At 39.9% G+C, this 18,768-nt stretch overlaps 1 protein-coding gene across 2 annotated transcripts in view; it reads left to right on the top strand.

The window, feature by feature from the left end:
• CHD7 (chromodomain helicase DNA binding protein 7) overlaps nucleotides 1-18,768 on the top strand; it is a 203,079-nt gene that overhangs the window by 1,559 nt on the left and 182,752 nt on the right. The window contains exon 2 of one of the 2 annotated variants that reach the window (XM_066625985.1): nucleotides 506-605. The gene's annotated coding sequence lies outside the window, so the exon portion shown is untranslated. Of the gene's footprint in view, nucleotides 1-505; nucleotides 608-18,768 lie in introns of both variants that reach the window. The other variant, XM_066625986.1, reaches the window with a different exon arrangement.

The raw sequence follows: 18,768 nt of genomic DNA, 5'->3' as shown, positions 1-18,768 counted from the left end.
CGAAGCTCAGGGGATTTGCTGCTCAGGAGGGCAGTAAATCGGATGAGTTTCTCAAGATGACTTTTGGACACTGCTCACGCCTTGCTTTAAAGTAGTTCTTAAACAGACAATGGACAAAAGAAAAGTAGCAGAGCAAGGGTAGTTTCAGAATTCTTTTGAATTTTGAGAGATTGTTGAATGCACCTGGCAACTCTTTCTACTTTGCTTTTGTTTTTTTCAGTGTGGTACTGAAAGTGCTTTCCAAGTAGGTCTAGTTTTTTTTAAAAAAAAAGATACATTTACAATGAGCTTCTCCAACCACTGGGTAGTCATGGATTTTATTTGGATGACCACTAAAATTGCCATGCAATAAGTTGTTTTTTTCTTTGGAAATAAATCTTGAATTTTATTTTCTTCAGTGCGAAGGCTCAGACTTTCTCCTGGAGGAAATGAGATTGTATGTCTTGCATAAATACAGAAAATATATAAAAAGTTGAACAAAAATATTTTTTTTGTTTTCTCACAGATCATCCATTCTAACAGCGGCAAGAATCATAGTGACTATGATCCTAGCAGCATGGCTAGCCGATTTATACCAATTATAAATCCAGTTAGTTTGCGGTAATGTGTGAGTATTGCGTACTTTTTTGTTAGAAAGCACAATTGCTAACCAATTTTATAGAAACTGAGTGTCATACATTTTCTAGTTAAAATTCTGCGTCTGTTGCATGGAGTGTTTTTGTCTTGCTGTTGCACAACAGAGGCTCTTCAGTCTTTAACCTAAAATGGCAGCTTAATTTGACTGGGGCCCCATTCATTGACAGTGATAATAAAAAGGCTGAAAGCTAAATGTAGCTGGATGCTTAGAGTACATTTGATAATTCTACCTTGCATTGTATAGTGTTGCAGAGAGCAACTTCCATCCTGAGTGCCCTTTGGAAGTCTCCAACAAAATATTTTATTCTAAAAGGGATAAACAGTATCCAGGTAACTTACTGATAGAGCTTGGAAGGGTTAGCTTTCCCCACTAATCTTGTTCTAATTATAACTTCCTTGTTCAGACAATTGTGAAAAATTGTAGAAGTGTTGTGATGTGCGTGCTGTACTGTACATGGGAAATCCAAGTCAGAAGTTTGAAACAGGTGACTTACTGTCATTCATGTCCTTGTGTGTAGAAACAAATTACTCTTGATCATAATTATTGAACAATTACTGAAGTATAGTTGATATCCTTACCAAACTACTTAAACACAAAAACGATGTCTTTGAAATTGACAGAAGTTCTTATAAAATGAGTCTTGTTTCATACAATGTACTTTAAGTCAGTGTAGAGCTCAAAAGAATCTCTAAAACTCCTTCCTTTGCTGAAAGATATCTAAACACTACATTTTTGAACCATTTAGTTTAAGCTTCTGTTTTTATTGCTTCTAAAATATGATTGTCCAGAAGTATGTTGACTCATTTTTAATTCTTGAAATCTTAAACATATAATATTGAACTATTTTGAAATTGCATTATATAGAGATGGAATAGCTGCTTCTAAACTACAAGACACATTAATAATCTTAATTTTCCTTCTGTAATTTAATTATATATTAGAAATGTTTTTCAAAGATTTTAAGTAGTCAGTTGCAGCAGTCTTTACAGTTTCATGATGTATTTGTGAACATCAAAGGCGCTGATCTGGGATACTGATCACCATTTTATCAAAGTAGGGTGTCAAGAATTCTAGCTTTGACTATATGTGATGTTGTGGCTTGGAAAGTGTAATATATTACACTTTCCAAGTATGATCCACAAAGAAAGAAATATACAATAGGAGTCACAATCTACTTTTAGTTCTTTTGAAGAAAAAAACACTATAAAAATAACTATTTCACATTGCAGTTCTTTCGGCTAAGTTGCTACGGCTCCTTAAAATATTATTTCCTCCATGCAAAGTGTGTCTGTATGGCAGGGATGGGGAAATCAGGAAAATGATGTGTAGTGATTGCTTGAGAGTCTTGCTTATGAACAAGCATTGGGAAGCTGTGACAAATTGTAACTTGCATATACATGTACTGGTAGTTTAAAACAGACACACACCCACTCACCCACCACATGTGATACAGTCAAGGTTCCACAAATTTAATTGCCAGTGGTGAGTGTGTATGCTATGGAGATGGTTGGGAACTTCCTGGTGCTGCACTGAGTGACTCAGGAAAGCACAAGACTTTCTGGGCATCTCTCAAGTGAGGGCAATATTGAGAAAGCCCCTGCCTATCCTTTTTAATTGGATCTGAGGAGATGTGGGAAGCTTTACCACCGTATTTGTGCTGGACCTTACAGAAGCTCAAAGCGCCTGTTAAGCGCTTGGCATAATCTCATAGAGATGGAAATCTACCTGTCCATTTGTAGGGGAGAGAATGGTGGTTGTCAAGCACATATTTTCATTGCTACAAAAGCCATCAGAAGTGCATGGTCTCCTGGAAGTAGTTTTGTGTGTGTGTGTTTTCCCTCCTACTAATTACTGTGGTGTAGAAAATGTTGGAAGTGGCCTTCAGGTGATTTTGGTGATGACATTTTGGGTGGAGGGAAAAATAATGGACACCAGAACAGTGTGTTCTGCAGTGGGCTCTTTAAATAGAAGAGCTTCAGCTTTACTTCATGATCTGTAGTTGGTGCAGTGCCCTTTAGATGTGGAAACTTGGATTCAAATCTTTTTCGTAATGGCTCACATGTTACAATTAATCTACATTTACTGCAGGTACACCAAGCATTTGTGCAGCAAGCATATAAAAGATTAAGGATGTGCATCTTTACATATGTACCTGGGAGCATTTAGGTGCATCCCATGTATGTGCTTAAGAATGCATAACTGTTTGGTGGTCAGGTTACCAGTAAGAGCATTACAGGTACCACTCTGTAGTAAGAGCTTCACAGTTATTGTACTTGGGCTTAGTTGAAGTATTGCATACACAGTTTAACATATAACCTTTATCTCTTATCTGTAAAACATTTTACATTCTTTACAGATGAAACTGTGTTAAAGTATACTGGACTTGAGTCTAATTTGGTCAAATCATAGTGGATGCCAGATTGGCCATCCTGATCTGTGTGAGCACATACTTCAGTAATGTCAACAAATATTCTCAGTGTTACAAGTATTCACAGAGGTCTTGTGGTAAAGAAATAAGGAAATCTTTGTTCCCTTACCTTGGCTGCGTTGGCATTGGAAAGTTGGATAGTATAGGTCCCTTAGTGAGATATCTTGCTTTTTTCCCATGTGGCAGGGATGAGCCTACCTTCCCATCTCAGAGTTGAAGAGAAAGATGTGAGGCTTGCTCCTATGACACATTTGGCCTTGGAACTACTTTGAGCTCATCTGAAGCTCCAATGGCATTGCAAACAAAACTGTACTCCATCAGGGAAGCAGCAGGATTCATCAAATATTAGTTAGCTACTAATGTTAGCCAAAATATGTGACCCCTGGACCTGAGAAATCCTAATATGGCTCTTGTGGGAAGAAAAACTTATTATGAAAACTGCCTTTAACGCTATTTTGAGAGCATTTTTTAGAAATAGAATATAGTGATGTTGATATAGGGTCCATGGGAATGAGTCCTGCTTTCCACTTGTAGAGAAGGCCAGAGTCACTGATGTTTTTTAAAAAAGAGAATGGTTATATTGCACTTTGCAGTTTTGATACTTTGTAACGGCCTTAAATGGGTGTATGCTAGTAAAATCATACTTAAATCAGACCTGCATTCTGAACCTAAGTATATCTACTTGTTGGTCAGGATTACTGAATTAAATATTTTCTAGTGTGCGTGCTTAGGAGTGTACATTTTTAGGTGCATGTTTACTTTTTATATAGAAAAGGCATTTGTATCAGCTTATTATGACCACTTATCCTATCTCATATCTAACACTCCTTTTTCATCTCTTGTCTTTGCAAGCTGCAGACAAAGATTCTGATGCTTGAATGAAGCTCTCTGTTTCATGATATGCTGCAGAGTAGAACCAAAACACTCCCTTCTCAACTCATTGATTGTGTAGGGAGTGGCACTTATGCTTTAATGAATAACTAATTTCTGCAGATCAAATTTCTAAATTAAGTATTGCGTAACTAAGAATAAATTCCAAAGATCTAGATATAAACTCTTAAGGATGGTTCTAAGTATACACAAGCTGATTAGTCTCACTTTCAGTATTGTCAATTTTTTATTCTGTCAGTTTAAGCTTGAGAAAACATGTAAAAGTTAACTGTATTAAAGCTTCAGACCCTTTAAAAAGCTGTATGTTGTATCATGAATGGGTATTGAGCAACCTGCAAGCAGCATTTGGCATTTAACAGAGTCTTGTAGGCTGCTGTGGGTGTTCCCTGTCTCTAACTTTGCCATGAAGCTGAATGTAAGGGGTACAGTGTGAGTGTGGAAGAAGTTTGGCTAATGTTCGCCAAGGGACGTAACTTAAAAAACAAAAATCACAACATTTGCTTAAATTCCTTTCCCTATGGTTCTAGGAAGAAAGACTCTTGTTTAGGAAAGATCCTAAACAGCTTATTTAGGAATATGGTCCATTGAATTCAGTTTTGGCGTCTATAATCTTAACAGATACTTTTTCATAGACTGTCTAAGTATGGGTTGTTTTCCTGTGATTAGAAGCTACTTTCCTGGAACAAGTCTTGCTACAGCTAGAAAATCCAGCCTTGAATGCTTCTCTGCTTTACAAGAATGAGTCATTTTCTTAGCCATTTGTCTAAACTCAAATGTTTCAGTGTTAAAGTAATTTGATTTCATGCAGAAAATCTGAATTGTTATAGTTTACATGATGATCTGCTGAGTGCAATGACTTAACACCATTGTAGATAGAATTCAAGAGCAGATTGCAGTAGTTTTTTAAAAAAAAACAAATTTCTTGTTTTTCTATTGTGTAACAATAATACTTTCCATTGATACTCCTTTGTAGATTTTCACTGAAAACTTGACCTACTAATGCTGTTTGTGTGACATGTTTTGCAAAAGTCACATAATACTCAATAAATAAGTTCAAAGTCAATTTTTTAAAAATTGTAAGTACTGGCTGGAGTGCACAAAATGAATGACTTTATCCTGTTTCACTTTTTCTTCAAAAAATTAGTTTTTGGGGTAGGACTGTTGTACTGACGTTAAGTGCTGAAACCTATTCAACTTTTAACTGCTGATGCAGCTGTGCCAGTGGGGTGAATGCTGCATCTTGTGGTGGTGGGGCAGTCATGGAGGCCTCCTCAAGGTAAAGGAATGTTTGTTCCCTTATTTCAGGGCTGCATTGGCCTGAAATAATTTGGATAGGATTAGGCCCTCCCTGAAAAGTTGGATAGGATTAGGCCCTAAGAGTAGTACTGTAATCCTATGCATGGTTACTCAGTTCAGTTAATTCCATTAAGTGAGCATTTTTCCCAAGTTAAGGCGCATGCAATTGTAGTTTTAGACTGGGGTGCTCTTAGGGTGAGCTGCATAAAAAATATACATACAGTACACAAAGCATACACTTTGTACTCTGCCATTGAGAATTTTCTCAGCTGCAGGGGTACTTGCTGTCTCTGTCTCTCAGCTGAGGTCTTGGGAAGAGCTATCCAGCCTAGCAGTTACTTCTTCCAGCAAGGGACAGATGTGTGGTGCAGGTCAGGGATAGGGGAAGAGGAGGAAGGAGTGAGGTGTATATACATAATTAGAATGCCACGAGGCTCTGCAGGCAGATCAAAATGTGTTGTTGGGCCTGAACTGGTCTGCAAGCTGTATGGGAGCTGTGAGGAACTCTCTCTTACTGATTTGTCATCCTGAAACTTCTAAATGTTAGAAGATTGTTCATAATGATAAAAAGATCAATGTTCCCAAGGCACAATATCAGCATTCTTTATGTGGGAGTACTATCTCAGTTCCACCATTTTAAATGCTTAAGATTCTACTAATGCATATGGCAAAATCAAGTACAAAAGTAGAGCAAGTCAAGTAGTTTGGTCAAAATTGTTTACTATACAAGTTTTACTATACTTGTTTTGATATGAATGTTCCTCAGAATGTCAATGAGGCTTTGTAAGATACTCCAGTGCAACTTGTGCTGTGGGTGTAGGGAATCCTGGAGAACTAGTACAGAACTAGGCCGACCATATCCATAGGTTCCACATCCATGGATTTAATCAACCAAGGACTGAAAATGTATTTTTTAAAAATGCACATACCCTGTTGCGACTTTGTTTGTCTTGCACCCTGCGATTTCAAGCACTTGCCTCATGTCTGCCCATTTACACAAGTTTAAGCAATTTACCAATGTTTTAAGCAACTTAAACAAGTTCAGGCAATGCATGCACTTTGTGCAAATTTATGCAATTTATGTATGTTTACATCATTTTGTCATGACATCTGTGGACTTGAACATCCAAAGTGGGGTTATCCAGTTGGTAGCCATGTGGGGTTCTGGAACCAAACCCTCTTGGATACAGAGGGCCCACTATATCTGGAACTCTATTTGGATGTATTACACCAGGGTGTCAAACATAAGACCCACAGGCCAGTTGTGGCCCCTGGAAACAGTTTTTTCAGCCCCTAATTGGGCTCTTCTAGCATGAAAATGTTCTTCTAGCATGGCCTCTGAGCGTTCTGCTTGGAGGCAGGCTGTGCAGCATGTTTGAAGAGACACTTTACCAGCAGACTGAGGCAAAGAGGCAAAGAAGGAAGGCCCATAGCTGGGGAGACAGACCAGGGACACACTATACTTGCTCCCAGTGTGGAAGGGAGCGTCACTCCCGGATCGGCCTTTTCAGCCACACTAGATGCTGTGCCAGAACCACCATTCAGAGCATGATACCATAGTCTTTCAAGACTGAAGGTTGCCAACAACAAAGCATGAAAATTGGGCGCTCTTACATCTTGAAATTATGAACAAGATTTGCTCCTTTTCTCTTCTGTCATTTAAAGCTAATGAGCTTCTGTGTGAGAACAAAGTGCTTATTTCTGGTCAGCATCCGCTTAATGATGTCACTTCCTGCTTAATGACATCATTTCTGGTCCTCAACAGACACCGCAAATGCTATTTCGCCCACTATATGAAATATAGTGAAATATAGTATAATCTAAATTTATACTAACTGGTGCATTTGAATGGTATTTAAACTTTCCTAGAGCACGTATGCCCTGATCCAGAGATGATTGTTGCATATGAAAGTAGACTTCTGTATGTGAGTCAGTGGACTTGTAGCAGGTGGCTGTGTATGTGATATGACAGCTCATACGTTGAGGTGTGCCATTTGGGAAACTGTATGTAGTGCAGGGGTGGCTAAATTTGCTTAACGTAAGAGCCACATATGATAATCTTTATATGTTTGAGAGCCGCAATATTTAGGAAGCATTTACATTCCTGTATTTACTCTTCATGAACATTAAACTTTTATTTTAACCTAGTGGTTTCTTTGAGTTTATACTTGGTACATAATTATAAAGCTTGAAAACTTATTTACCTTTTATATTAATTGTGCAAAAAGGAGCTCAGCCAACGTATTTCTGCAAGTTGCACATTATATGTCAGAGCCGCATGTGGCTCCCAAGCTTGCAGTTTGGCTACCCCTGATAGTGCCTTGTGTGGAACTGGCATGCAACTTTTGCTGTGCTTGCAGTTTTGGTGGTATGTGACAGAAACTGAGGACTGTAACAAATGGTTGGTAATGAGATAAATATATTAAAAAGGTATAAGAATAAGTATTTATAAAAGTAGTCATGATTTGTAGTATCCAAAAATAATGAATATGTAAATGCCACAATATTTTTTGGTAATAAATTCATAATAAAAACTGATTGCCTGCTTTTTACTCATGCAGGTAGGTTGCCTCCAAGGTGGGTCACATTCTTGATAAAATTCCTCTGGGTCCCATGTTAGGCTAAAAGCATGCTGAATTGTTTGTACTCAGGTTTCCTCTTATTTAGTTGTATCTTCCATATAGTTTAATCTTCTGACACTAGGGGCACAATCCTAGCCAGGTCTACTCAGAAGTAAGTCCTATTTTGTTCAGTGGGGCTTACTCTCAGGAAAGTGTGGTTAGGATTGCAGCCTAGATATAACAAATGCAGTAAATTAGATTTATATGAGAACACTGGATGCTGCTTCCTATTGAGAGACCATTGATTCCTCTAGCTCAGTGTTTTCTACACTGACAGGCACAGCCAGTTATAATAGGGGCCCAAGAAATTACTTCTGGGAACCCTATGTTTGTCACCCCTGATGTAGAGTATCATAGGCAAGGGTGAATCCACACTTCTTCCTGGTGGTGATTGGTTGACACCCCTTTGGTAGTTTTGTGCCAAACTTAAAAACTTAGAGGAGGAAATCACTGTTTGGAATTTTTATATTCTACTTATCAGCAAAGCGTGCAATCCTAACCAACTTTCCAGCACTGGCATAACTATGCCAGTGGAGCATGTGCTGCATCCTGCAGTTGGGGGGGGGAGTCATGGAGGCCTCCTCAAGGTAAGGCAATGTTTGTTCCCTTACCTTGCAGTTGCATTGCCTTTATGTCAGTGCTGCAAAGTGTGTTAGGATTGCACCCATAATCATTAAAGTGGTTTAATAGCAAAAGGAATAGGGTACTGTTTTAATGGAGCTCATCATCTTTAAACAAAAAGAGAGAAACAGGAGGAAAAATACCAACAAATGGACAGTGGGAAGGACACTCTGCTGGGTGGCTTCACTGATGTCACATAACTCTCCACTGCCTTCTGGTAGTCCTTCCTGTTGGGCTGTGGCCTGCTTTTCTGGGTAGCACTGGCAGCAGTGGACCGTCCTCTTCTTTCTCTAGCACCATTTTACAGATGACCTGCCCTTGATGGACTGACAGGGATGGGAGTGTCTAGTTATTGCAAAACAGTCCTGAGAAAAGAAAAAGGACAGTCTGTTGCTGCAGCTGTTTACCATCACCCAGTAAGCCAACCAGGACTCAGTAGGGTAGCTTGTGATTAGGAGCAGATAGCAGCAGAGGATGCAAGTGCTCCTTTGTTCTGCCTTCCTTAACTCATAACTGTGGCAGTGAAGTAAGGCTGATGCTTGCTCACTCCCCAGTTTTTGTTTGCCTACCATATGAACAAGAGTTCCATGCTACCACTTGCAGCTACAAGTACAGTCTTACGGGTGACATCTGCCTGGTTCTCAGACATCATGGAGCAGGGGAATAGCTAGCTTGCTTATCCATTTTTGGCAGCATGGACCTTGCATGATGTTTGCATCAATGCCCCACTGGCTTGAATGAATAGGGACAGTTCTTTCCATGCTGTCTTTAAAATAGCCAGCACATCAAAGAGTGCCTCTCTGTCCAATAAGAGAAATGCGTGTAGGCAGAAGAAGGGAGTATAGATATTAGGAAGACTTGGGCTAGGGAATGAGAGTGGGAGGACAGCAAATAAAGGGGGTAGCAGAAATACTCGACCTAACCTTAGACAAACAGTAGCCATCAACTCTGGTAAAAAGTGTCTGTGGTATGATGGGGGAGAAAGTCTTAACCAACAACCCAGAAAGGAAAAAGGAGATAGAGTGGGGAACAGCTTCATTAGGATAATAGATTGGTTTGTGATACCAGACCTAGTAAAGTAACTTGGGGAAAGTACCCCATGTCAGTTAACTGAGAATAAAAGTGAAAGAAATGTACTTGCTAGTATGAAGCCTTATGTACTTCCTAGAAAGTTGTAATATAAAAATACATCTCTTGTTCCAACCTTATTGTAGGGAGTATACATTGTAGATTCAATAATTCTCTTTCATTTTGCCTTTGCACAGCTGCTGCAGAGCAGTCACTACTGCAAGGTATCAAAAAGTTTTTGCTTTTCGATAACTTGGGCTTCACATTTTCCCAGGAAAGTTTTCTTTTAAAAACTCAACTGTTAGAGCTAACTGTAACTCTAAAATGACACACTACTGGGACCCACCTAGCTTTGAGACTTAAAAAAAAAAAAAGAGTTTCACTTTACTAGCCTTTCAGGCCTCTGTTTTTATTGTTTTTACTATGGGGGGGCACAACCACCTTTTGGAATGTTTGTGTTTATCGGATCAGGATCATTCCAGTGGCTTTGTGTTCCCCTTTGCTTGGTCTTCGAGAAAAGCTAAGGCATGTTTGCCTACTCATGAGTAAACATGCACATGCAGCTCAGTTCCCCTTTCCATAGGACTCAATATATTTTTCCTTGTCAACTTTGAGAGGAGGTCTCCCTTCTTGAGTGTTTCTTGGGGGTCTGCATTGATTTGATTGGGACTATTCTGGTGGCATTGTGTTCCTCTCTGCCTACCCTTTAAAATGGATGGAGGCAAGGTTGCCTACTCAAGAGTAAATGCACACATGCAGCTCATTTTCACCTTCTGTAGGGCTCAATATGTTTTCCTTGTCAGTTTTAGAACTTACCAGCATTCAGCTCAGGACCTGCTGGTGGTTTGGGAGTTGTGACTTTCCTTACATGTTTTGCAACATTTTTTAAATTGACATTTTGATCAACTGTAAGGTGATTGATTGAACTTTTTAAAGTTTTTATTTAAACAAGTACTTACATGGCTAGTGGGTGCCATCTTAGAGACCTCTGTTTACCTGTTTTTCACACAGAAGGAAATGGTCTGCTAAGATGGTGCTGGATGCAATATGTGCTACCTGCATCTTTTGCAACAGAAAGTGTTTGTGTGTTTTTCAGAACTGATTGATTCATAAGCAGATTTGACTGACTAAAACTCACATGACCTATCAACTTAGACTTCTTTTGAATAACCTAATTATTGCAAGTTGAAAAATATAAAGTTTGGTTTATATAACTAAGGAAGATAATGGTCTTCTGTAACTGAAGAGCCAAACGTGAAGGTAAGTGGCCTGCATGCTAGAGGGCAACTAACAAGAAGCAGGAGTTCCTCTGTAGTATGCAGGCTATTTGCCTGCACGTTCAGCTCTTCAGATAAGGAAGATTGTTAAACAAAACACATTTGCACTGGAAACGTTTATGCATAAAACAAAGGTATAGTAATGGGCCTAGGAAGGGGCATGGCCCCCAGGATCTGTGGATACGTGGCTCCACTTGTACTGCAACATATCTTGGGAGCTGGTTCTCACACAGTTTGGCATGTACATTTTGCACAGCATGTAGAACATTTTTATGTATGTACAGAAACATGTACGGGAACCAGAGTAGAAAAGAAACAGAAGTGGATGATATAAAAGGTGGTTCTTATTTTATATAGTATTAAATACAGGTGTGTGTTCCCTGTATCCACTGGGGATATGGCCCTCCCTGCAAATATGGAAACCGTGGATAAAAGGGTACCTTATAAAAAATGTTTCAAAAATTCCCCCATCTCACAAGCCCCCCCCCCCATTGTACAAATCATTTATCTGCTTGTCACTGCCTACTTCATGTGGCTGTTCCTTAGTCTTCCCTGACCCTTTGCTAACTGCAAAATGGAAGTGGGAAACACAGGAAGCGAGGCACAGAGGCTGAAAAGAATACTTACCATAGAGTTCAAAGAGCTTAACACTGTGTTCTTTTCAGCCCCCTACCTTGCTTCCTGTATTTCTTGCTTTCATTTTGCAGTTAGCAAGGAGCCAGTGAGACCTAGGAACAGCCACAGGAAGGCTGCAGTCACAAGCTGGTAAATGATTTGCACGACGGGGGAATTTTTAAAACACTGATAATTGGAACCATGGATACTGAATCCACAGATATGGGGGTACACCTGGATTAACTGACTGACCTGATGCTTACGAATGATGCCATTCTAAATTCAAAGCCAAGATTTAAAAATGGAGTTTTGCTCTTTAGAAGAATCAGCTGGGTAGCCTTTTATTTCTTATGTACTGTGTAAAGTTGCTCTAGAGGACTATAATTAAATCAGTTCTCAAGATAAACAGCATGCAGAGTCATGTTACTGCTGTAGCACTTGTTACCTGGGCTGGAAGAGGAGCAAGTAAAGACCATCCTGGCTTTAAAATCCTGCAGATGAAGTTGGAATGGTACTACAGTTCTGCCTTTGGCTTCTGAAAAATCCCAGTGGATAGGATGGGGTAGAGAGAAAGAGAGTAGAATGAGTGGATAAACAATTTGCAGGGGTGGTAGAATTATGTAAGCTGGCCAAAGAACATTATTACACTGAAACTTGTGAAGGTTAACTCACAACAAATAATGGTAGGTACAAAATATAATGAGCAGCCAAGACCTTGAATATCTGAATGGGATATTCCCATGCATCTTGTACATAATATTCCTTTTTTGGAACAGCCATACCTGGTATCAGCCAAAGCTCTTCTGGCCATGTTTGCTAGCTGAGATTTCATAAGCACCACTAGATTGCACACTTGGTCCTTCATCTGAATGGTGAGCAGTTTGTTTGAATTTGGTAATTTCCTGGTATGGGCCGGAGTTATTCTCCATCGTAAACTAGTGGACCACAGAATCCAAGATCAGAGCTTCCATTATTATGGTTCTTGCCTGTCTTTGTCTGGATTGAACTTCAGGTGGGTCATCTGCACCCAAACAATAACTGATTTAGTAATTGAAGATACTGGCTGTTTCTATACCAAGGCTAACCAAGTTGGGTATTAAGCTAGATAGTGAAACTAGATTGAAACCAAATTCAGATTTGCATCTGGCCCTTGTTATTTTGGTGGAAGGTAACAGCCAGATAATGATCCAACTGTGGTCAAGATTTACTGATGGAAATCTCAACTGAGAAACATTATGGGGCCTTCAGTTCATGTATGCTGGAGGAGTTGTGATTCCACACAGCTAGGAATCTACTCAGCAGTAAACTTGTACCCCATAGAAAATCTACTACTAGTACAGTTTTTACATAAGTCTTACAATGCGATCCTCTGCATGTTTATTCAGAAGTAAGGCTCTAATCTGTTTGGTGGGACTTACTCCCAGGTAAATGTGCATAGGATTGTAGTCCTGATATTAAAAAAGTGCCAACACTTCAACCACTTGGAAGTTGCTTCTCTTTGTCCGAATTGTGGTCACTCTTTGGTGAGGGAAGAAAAGACACTCAGGATCTTCATAACCACCAGAGCAGAGTTTTCTCATTAAAGCAAATCCTGTGAGATTTAGTTTGCATAAGACCTCATTAGCAATGTCTTCTATACACACATGGCTAGAATATCTCAACCTTAATTTATTTGGTTTGCAATATTCTTCTGTCCACAGGTAGACTAGTCAAAATGTTTGAAGGCTAGCACGTTTTTTGATCTTAAGTATAAGGCTGGTTCTGCCCATGGGAAAACAAACAATTGCATTGTCTGTAATGAATCTACAATGCATTGATCTAATTCAGTGTTTCTCAACCAGTGGTACTCGTATCATTAGTGGTACATGTGGGACCCCCAGACTCCTGCCGCTTGGCAGTGAGACCAGTAATGCAATGTGACAAGCAGCAGTAGGAGGCTCAGCTTGGCAGGCATGGTTCCATGCTGTATCATAAAAATGTCTCATTGGCTCTCAGAACATTCAATCTCATAGGTCAGTTTTGAGTTAAGCACATCCGTTTTTTGCTCCATAAGGCAGTTGTGTTTTCATTTTCTGTTTAATTGGCCATAACATTTGATAGAATGCAGATATTCCAGTACAGTTTGTTTCATTGCATTCTGCATTTAATTATCTTTTCAATGATACATAACATGATGGAATTATTCTTACATACCAAGGTTTTCACAATTTTGACCACTAGTGTCAAGCTCAGTTTGTTTCCTCCGGTAAAGCTTATTGCCCGGTGCAACTGCTACACCCTGCACCACCTTAGCTACACCACTACTTGCCAGTTACTTCTGGTGGTACTTGTAATAGGTGGACCATGTGAGGTGGTATGGCAGGGGGCAAACGTTAAGAAACACTGGTCTAGTTTGTAGCAGACCCATCAGTTCATTTAACTGTACACTATTATCAAGATCCCAAGTTGTGTGTACCTCGCCTATCCTGTGCATTGTACTGTGTACATTTGTTCTGTAACAATTTCTGTATGCAGCAATTTTTGCTCATGGCTCCTTTTGTTTGTTTTCTGTCTGCAATTGTTTTGTAGAGTTTATGGGCATGTTGGAATGAAAGAATGAACTGGTTAGCCCACTTGCAAGTATAGTAACCCAGCTTGCTGTCAGTCATGATATTTAGACATTTTTACCCTCTTCCTGTGTGTATACAGATGGCACAGTGTTGAACTGTGAGAAAGCCAGAACAGCATAAACAAATGGAGCTCAAAGCTGTTATCTTTCAAGAACTTCAGACAGCAAGTTTTCCTTGCTCAGCTTAGAGTTGGATATGAATACTTGCCAATACCTTCTCAGCATGGCATTGTGGGTGTGCATGTCTTGCAGTATTCCTCTCTATTAAATGTATTACTCAAGTGATCACATTTTTTTAAAAAATCGCTTACTAAACCTTTCTGCAAACCTAGCCACCTGATATATACAATATGGACCTAGCTTCATTTCCGGTTGAAGATACTAATTTGATTATTTCTTGATGTTTATAAAACATCAAGTTGTCTGATTCTCTACCCCAGGGGTGCTCACACTTTTTTTGGCTCGAGAGCTACTTTGAAACCCAGCAAGGCCCGGAGATCTACCAGGGGGGAAGGAAGCGTCTGACAGACACCCCCTTTAATGTATGGAGCCCCTGCTGGAGTCTAAGTCAGTTTCGTCAGTTTTGTTGCTGCATGCCTGAAGAGCAGCTAAAGTGTCAGTTTCAGTTTAGTGTCAGCTAAATATGTCAGTTTCGTCTAGTCACTAGACGAAACTGCCATATTAACAGTTTGGAGAGACAGGGCTCCGCGATCTACTCATTTTGCTTCGCGATCTACCGGTAGATCGCGATCCACCTATTGAGCACCCCTGCTCTACCCTTTTAACACTTTGGAACCTAATAGGAGCTGGCTGCTCACTCTGCATAAACTGAATAGAACCTATAGACAGCCTTGCTCATGGACTGATCTAGTGAATGGAACAATATCACCGTAGATGTTACTGGTCTAAAGCATATTCTGTCTGCTTTAGTAACCTGCTATGTGGTAAGAGCAGGTCCTGCTCTCCCTTAACCACCTTTTCACTCCTGTGCAGATTCAACCTGCTAATGCTTTGCAATGTCATAAAATAAGCTCACCTTTGATTAGACTAGATCAGTGATTTTCAACCTTTTTCATCTCATGGCACACTGACAAGACACTAAAATTGTCAAGGCACACCATCAGTTTTTTTGACAATTGACAAGGCACACTGACAGCAGGGGCTCACATCCCCCAGTGGCCCTACTAACGAACGGTCCTCCAAATTCCTGTGGCACACCTGCATACCATCCACAGCACACCAGTGTACCACGGCAGAGTGGTTGAAAATGGCTGGACTAGATGTACCTCTGAGAAGGCTATTCCATAGTCTGGGTGCCACTTTGAAAAAGGCCCACTCTGGTAAGGGAATGTGGAGAAAGACTGATTATAGGATCATGTACTTGACCAAGTTCATACAAGATAAGGCAGTTTCTGAAATGATTAGGACCGCCTCATTTAGGTTGCAGCCAGCTTCTGAACTGAGCTGGAAATAAGTAACCAGTGAAGGTGAAACAAGATTGCTATAATGCATCTGATCTCCTGACTACAGCCAAACTCTGGTGTTTGTGTTCTAGATTAGTTGAACGTTCTGGATTGTTTTCCAACAGCAGTTTTATATAAAATGTATTGCATTAATCTTGAAAGTGATGAGAATGTGTATGAATATGACTAGGCATAACCTCTCCAAGAAGGGTCATAGCCGGTATACCAGATGTGGTAGTAAAAGGCACTCCTGGCCTTACCATCCTTAGTGGGACATCCAGGAGTACCTCCAAATAATGAATCTGATGCTTCGGGGTCATGGAACACCATCCAAAACAGGATGCACATATAGACTGTCAAATTCTTCACTGTTTGTATCACCATCTTGACTAAACTTTAGTTTGTTCACCCTATTTCACTCTAGAACACGGGTGTCAAACTCGTTTAATACAGCAGGCCAAATAGCATTTATGATGCCTGCTGAGGGCTGGAAGTGATGTCATTAGGCAGAAAGAGAAGTCATTAAACAGGTCATAACCACAAATAAACACTTTTTTCTCACTTAGGAAAATATTAGCTGCAAATGACAGAAGAGAAAATATACCTATCTTGATCATATTTGAAGATATACCATAGCCCAATTATTATGTGGGCTGCCCTTTCAGCGTAACACCTCAGCACGGCTTAGCACTGAGGTCTGAGTCTGAGGGCCAGATAAAAAGCTTTTGCAGGCTGCATCCGGCCTCCGGGCCTTATGTTTGACATCCCTACTCTAGAACCATCAGATACTGATTCTGAATTTGCATTGTGTCTCCTCAGGATTAGCAGTTAGGATACACAAGCGTTGTTGAGAAGCAATCTGTATGTATTGTGGTTGAGTATGCTAATGCAGAGTGCCTTTTAAAGGTGTGGGACTTTAAGAACTTCTCCAGTGATATATACAGTCTCCTGCATATGCTGTTTGAATGGGAATCACGTTTTCCAGATGTTATGTGAGAGCATGAACATTAGCCATTGCACTGCCTTCTAACAAATTCTGTGTCTATGTTCAATGTTCTAATGTTATGTAATGACACAGTACATGTATTACCTGCGAGAAAAAATATTGATGTGTAAGGGCATAATTGCAGTAGATCTTTCTTGAACATATGGATGATCCTATCCTTAGCTCTTGTTAATGCTCCTATATTTTTCTCCCAAACATCAATATCTTTTTGGGGGTTCAGAACGTGACCTCTAAGGGGCTTGCATCATTGCATGGGTCTATTTGGCTGCTGCATGGCAGCCCAGTGGCATTTCTGAACATATGGCAATGACATCATATGTCATCACCAGACGTCCAGGGATGCTGGGCTGTGTAGCTGCACATTTTAAAGGGAACAGTGGCTCAGAATCTTTCTAAGAGAGGCTGAAGAGCCTGGTGCTTTTAATTTAGAAAATATGACTATGAATTTATAAGGATTTGCACAATTAAGCTGTTGACAGGATAGAGTGAGGTTTTTCTTCCCCCTCCAGAGTGCTAGATCTTGGGATCGCTCTATGAAGCTGATTGGCGGTTGGTTCAGGACAATTGAGACTTTCCTGTAGCTCTTGTTAGAACTCACTACTGCAAGATACACTGATGACTCTGAGCTTAGAAGGCATTAAGGAAGGATTAGGCAAATTCAGAGAAGATTGGTCTATCAATGGCTATTACCTGGGGTGGTGAAATGGGAGCCTTCATTTTGAAAGATAGTGAACCTCCAATAATCAGATGTATGCTATAATACAATAGCCAGTCAGCCAAATGCATTAGAAGACTCACAAGCAGGGAACAATAGTGGTGGCTATATCTCCTATTGCATTGCAACAGCTTGCACATACATTTGTCTGATCTACTAAAGCAGTTCTTATGTCTAGAGAGATGACAGGCAGGTGAAAGAGGATTGTAGAATGTATGAGAGGATTAAAACCAGTCTCCAAAATGTTACAGTCATTCACATGTGTAATGTACCTACTTACTAATGGTCTGATAGATAAAATTTCCCATTGATTGAATAGTCAACATTCTGAAAACTACCAGATCTGTTTTTCAGATGATTCAAATGTATCTATAATATACCTAACCCTACCTGCTTGGGAAGATCACCAACTGACACTGTATGACAGAAGCTTTCTAAAGGCCACTATGCCCTTTAAGTACATAGGTGATCAGTAGGTAGCAACTGTTACCCTGCACATGCCTGATCTTGGAAGCTAAGCAGGGTCAGGCCTGGTTAGTACTTGGATGGGAGACCGCCTGGGAATACCGGGTGCTGTAGGCTTGTATCATAGTCTTTCGAGACTGAAGGTTGCCAACCAATCAGTAGAAGTTTCTTTACATTATCTGTTAGTAGATGACTGCATAGCAAGTACTTGCAAGTTGTGGAATCAAATATTTCTAGTAACAGTTGATAAATATAATCATTATTGTTTACATTCTGATTTAAGCTGTGTACTGTTGTGTAGTAAGGTAATCATCAAATCTGGCTCTGCTAGCAGGTGGCACCACAAGAGTAGTGGGCATAACCAGTATCTTTTTCTTGGGAGCCAGTGGTGAAGCTGCTGTTACAGGCAGAATTTGCTAGAATTATATAAATGGCATATATACTATTTTTCAATGTTGATTTCTGTTTTTCTTTTGTTTATTTGACTGAGATAATGTCATGATATGTTGCTTGAACTCAATATGAATGTTAGAAACAGTGAAAAATATTTGTAGAAACTAAATCTTAGCTAGCAGAGGAGCCACAAAGTAGCTATAGAGTACTTTAGGAAAACAGCACCCAATGTAATATGTTATGCAGCTCATGAAGAGAGGCTTATAACATTGCATAGTCACAGTCATTTTACTGTTGATAAAAAGGTCCTGATTGAATATTTCTGTGGATTGCTTATATCTCCCTGTAATAGGCTTGCAGATATAAATGATTCTTGTGAGGTTGGGCTTTAATTTATAGACTTGATTGGTAGCTGTAGATATATTTGCATTTGGTGGCTGGTGATCCAGTTCTTTAGCTTTGTCAGTGTTTCCAAGCCTTAAAAGCTGCAGACTGTTGTAGTTCATGATAGAGCTGCTGGTTCACTGGCAGCTGATGGGTCCCACCAGGGGAACAGGAAATGAGCCATTCCCCCTTAAGGGGAGTGGCCCAGGAATGGGTGCCCTGATGGCTCTGCTGCGATTGTAAAGTCAGTGTCCAAACAGGACTTTGGGAACTGCTGGTC

Source organism: Tiliqua scincoides, chromosome 4 (genome assembly GCF_035046505.1).
Source record: "Tiliqua scincoides isolate rTilSci1 chromosome 4, rTilSci1.hap2, whole genome shotgun sequence".
NCBI classification, from domain to species: Eukaryota; Metazoa; Chordata; class Lepidosauria; order Squamata; family Scincidae; genus Tiliqua; species Tiliqua scincoides.
This window is presented reverse-complemented; position numbering and strand designations above follow the sequence as displayed.